Raw genomic sequence first — 4,503 nt, forward strand, 5'->3', positions numbered from 1 at the left:
GTCATGCGTCGCGCATTTACTACGAGCCTGTCGCTGCTCTTTCTTTCTTTTCTTGTTGATCATCGTCCATGTTGGAAGGAAGTGTGTGTACCTGGTATACCCTAAATTAGCTACATACATTCTGTGTACGGGCTATGTTTTAACACTTGGAAATTTTACGAATCCTTCAGCGGCAGTTTGGTGACTGAAATACAACTAACCCATTTTCATATTAGGAAAATTTAAGTTAGATTTATTACTGTTGAGTACGATGAAGACATCAATCGATTACAGCTAGTGCAGAATGCAGCTGCTAGAATCTTAACTAGAAAAGAAAATCCGAGCACATCTCTCCAGTTCTGATGTCACTACATTGGTTACCTGCGTCATTTAGAATTAACTTTAAAATACTGCTTATAGTTTACAAAGCCTTAAATAATCTTGCACTATCCTATATTTCAGAATGTCTTTTTACCTTACACTCCAAATCGTAACATTAGATCCTCAATTGAGGGCCTGCTTAAAATTCCAAGAGCTAAACTTAAAAGAAATGGCGAGGCAGCCTTCTGCTGTTATGCACCTAAAATCTGGAATAGTTTACCAATAGAAATTCGCCAGGCTAATATGGTGGAGCACTTTAAAAAAAGCTAAAAACCCATTATTTTAACATGGCTTTCTCATAGCTTCATTTTAGTTTAATCCTGATATTCTGTATGTGCATTTACTTATCATTATCATTCATGGTGGCTTGGAAATCCGTACTAACCCCTACTGTCTCTACTGTCCTTTTGCAGTTTTCCTGTAATGGCAATCTGCACCACCACCACCCGATCATTGATACATTGATGGATTGAAGGCCAGAGGTCCACATGACCATCATCGTCTGATTCTTTCATGTGAAGCCTGAAAACGGACTGATTGAGATTATTTAGGTTAGGTAGAATGCCTAGAGGGGGCTGGGCGGTCTTGTGGCCATGAACCCCTGCAGATTTTTTTTCTCTGGCCATCAGATCTTACTTTTATTCTATGTTAATTAGTATTACCTAATTTTATTTTTTATATTTTGTCTTTTTTCTTTCTTTATCCTGTAAAGTACTTTGAGCTACACCACTTACATGAAAATGTGCTATATAAATAAATGTTGCTGTTGATGATAAGGACCCCTTTGACCAACCATAAATATTAAAATTTGTATTTGGGCATTTCAGCAAAGAGAATGAGCACCTGCACGTAAATGACCTTACTTTCTGTCACATAAACACCACCTGGACAGCCAAGTGACAATTTGTAAATTGATTATGGATTTGATTTGTATGATATCATTTTTCCACAATACTTAAATGAAGTAAGTAAATTCCAGTATATATTAAAAATGAAGCACAGCATTTTTATATAAAAATAATTCAAATATAATAAAATTTAAACTGTAATAGCCATTTGCTAGTTAGTTAGGTTATGTTAAGTCGATAGAAGTATTTTCTTAGTTAAGTTAAAATGTTTGCCTATATATTAGTGCATAGCTAATGGAAGGTTTTATTATAACTCCAACTTGTATATGGAATATTGTAATTATTTCTTGTCATTCTGACTACAGTCTAGTTCAGTTTATGATCTGCTTTGCAGTTGGTAAGACAGTTTCAAAGCGTACTGAACTTGCGGACTTACTAAAGTGAAACCGCTGCCACCATAGAAAACTAGCACAGCTTTTAAGTATAGAAAATAACTGAAGCTTAACAGGAGAAAGCTAAGACTGTAATGAAACAGAGAAGAAACCTTTTTTCCCTTTTTGCCTTTTATTTAGTGTGTGTAAGAACTTTTTTCAAAGTTTTTGTGATTTGTTCCTTTTTTTCAACTTTCAGAAAATGTTTTTAAAATTAACTTTATTGGGCTGAGAAATTGATTTTGTTACGTGTTGGACTGCTGTGCCAACTCGCTGCTTGACTTTGGGAACCTTAAAAAGACGCAGCTACACAAGCAAATCATCTTTATATATATAAAAAATCCTGTCTGTCTGTCTGTCTCCTTTTCTTAAGAGAACTACTTAACGGTTTTAGATCTTTTTTTTCTATAATTTGCTTGAACATTCCGGTTGATTTTGCGATCTCTCTCATTGCGATAAGTATCATAGTTCTCTTGCTGTACCAATTTATTTGTGTGAATCTGAGAGTGACGGGGTGGGGCCCTCCTCACTCACGCACCAGCCTCGGGGTGTATCTTACATCAGCTTAGCTAGCGAATGAGAGAACTACAATATATTTGCGCTAATCCGAGACAGAGGCTTCCAAGGGAAGTGTGACATCAGGAGTAGGGAGTAGGGAACCGGGCAGGGCCCTCCTTGCTGTCCTGTTTCACTTCTACGAGGGTGAAGCTGCAGGGGATGGCTAGATTAAATTAAAAATTAAGCAACAACACAATTATGTAAAAACAGTGTTGCTGATGGCTGGCCTTGCACCCACGTCTACCTGGTATACACCCTTCACCCTAAGATCAGAAACTCTTACATTATCAACCTCCACCTCCTCTCCCCTCCTATTTTTTGACAGGGTACGCCTGCTGTAATACGAACACACAGCTAACACAGTGCAGTAATGTGAAAGTGAAAATCAGAAGGTACCTGGCTATTTCTGAAGACAGCATCAGCACATTTTTATAGGACTCTGGGATGAGGTGGCCATTCTTCAGTTCAGGCTGCCATATTGATTCTTGGGACTTGAGTTCTTCCACCAGCTGCATGCTAAAACAGTAAAGTTACTGGTCCAGTGTTGTGTGGTGATTTTCAAGAAAATGACTGCATTGTTTCACCCCACAATTCGTTTAATGCTTTCATATGAAAGGGTACATTTCACTATCAAAAAATTGCCAACCATAACTATTCCCATTAAACCAGTCAAGTACTAATATTCTTGTAATTCCCAGTGGTTTGTGAGCAGAGTAAACAGTTAGTCAGTTATCATCAAGCAGCTATCTGTGTGTCATCACTCAAGATTGAATCAAACTTGGTTAAAACTGAGGAAGACCTGAGTAGAAAAGAAGAAAGTGTTAACAGTAAATGACAGTGGGCTTAGTTGTAAGGAAAGATGGATGAAAGACAAAGCCTTGGCACGTGGTGTCACAAATTAAATGAACCCAGTGCTTGTTTCTACACTATGTATTTTAAAAAGGCAAAGTACAGGACAAAAGGAAAAAAAAAGAACCGTTACTGCATGACGTGAGTGGTTCAGATGCATAGAGGAGTTATTGGCGGGACCAGGAGTGACAGCCACCACATCAAATGCTGCATCTGTGCCAGGCCAAACATTTGAAATATGTTAATTGAAAAGTGTTTCTTATTTATGTTATATTGTACATTTTCTGAGGACCATCAGACTAAAGTTTTACACTCAGGAAATTTTCTTACTTTAAGATGTACATAATAAGAGCAGATCTCCAAACTGTGCTGAACGTTAGTCCTAGTCCATGCATAACGCCCCTTGTTATGCCCAAATAACTCAATTTTAGTTTCGTCAGTTCACAGCACCTTATTCCAAAATGAAGCTGGCTTGTCCAACTGTGCTTACCTCAAGCGGCTCTGTTTGTGCTGTGGGCGGAGAAAAGGCTTCCTCTGCATCACTCTCGCATACAGCATCTCCTTGTGTAAAGTGTGCTGAATGGTTGAACGATGCACAGTGACTCCATCTGCTGCAAGATGATGTTGTAGGTCTTTGGTGCTGGTCTGTGGGTTGACTCTGACTGTTCTCACCATTCGTCGCTTCTGTCTATCCGAAATCTTTCTTGGTCTGCCACTTCGAGCCTTAACTTGAACTGAGCCTGCGGTCTTCCATTTCCTCAATATGTTCCTAACTATGGAAACAGACAGCTTAAATCTCTGAGACAGCTTTCTCTATCCTTCCCCTAAACCATGATGGTGAACAATCTTTGTCTTCAGGTCATTTGAGAGTTGTTTTGTGACCCCCATGTTGCTACTCTTCAGAGAAAATTAAAGGAGGAGGGAAACTTACAATTGACCCTCTTAAATACTCTTTAACATTATAGGATTTACCTGTGTATGTAGGTCAGGGGTCACTGAGCTTACCAAGCCAATTTGAGTTCCAATAATTAGTTCTAAAAGTTTTGGAATCAATGAAATGACAACGGTGCCCACATTAATGCACCTGCCTGATTTTGTTTGAACAATTATTGCACACTTTCTGTAAATCCAATAAACTTCATTTCACTTCTCAAATATCACTGTGTGTGTCTCCTATATGATATATTTAACTGACATTTTTTATTGTAACAACCAATGATTTATACAGGAAAATAATGACTATTAACAAGGTTGCCCAAACTTTTGCATCCCACTGTATACAATATCTATACAAAGACACGTGACACTGAATGGGGATGCTCAATTGGCCAAGCGTCAGGTTGTGTGTTTGTGAGTTCTGTCAAAAATCCCAAACCCACACTTTTACTGGGTTAATTTCTAGTTGCCAATTATCCTAACACACATGTTTTCTGATATACACGGTCACTGGGAGAATA

This window comes from Polypterus senegalus, chromosome 6 (genome assembly GCF_016835505.1).
Source record: "Polypterus senegalus isolate Bchr_013 chromosome 6, ASM1683550v1, whole genome shotgun sequence".
Lineage (NCBI taxonomy): Eukaryota > Metazoa > Chordata > Cladistia > Polypteriformes > Polypteridae > Polypterus > Polypterus senegalus.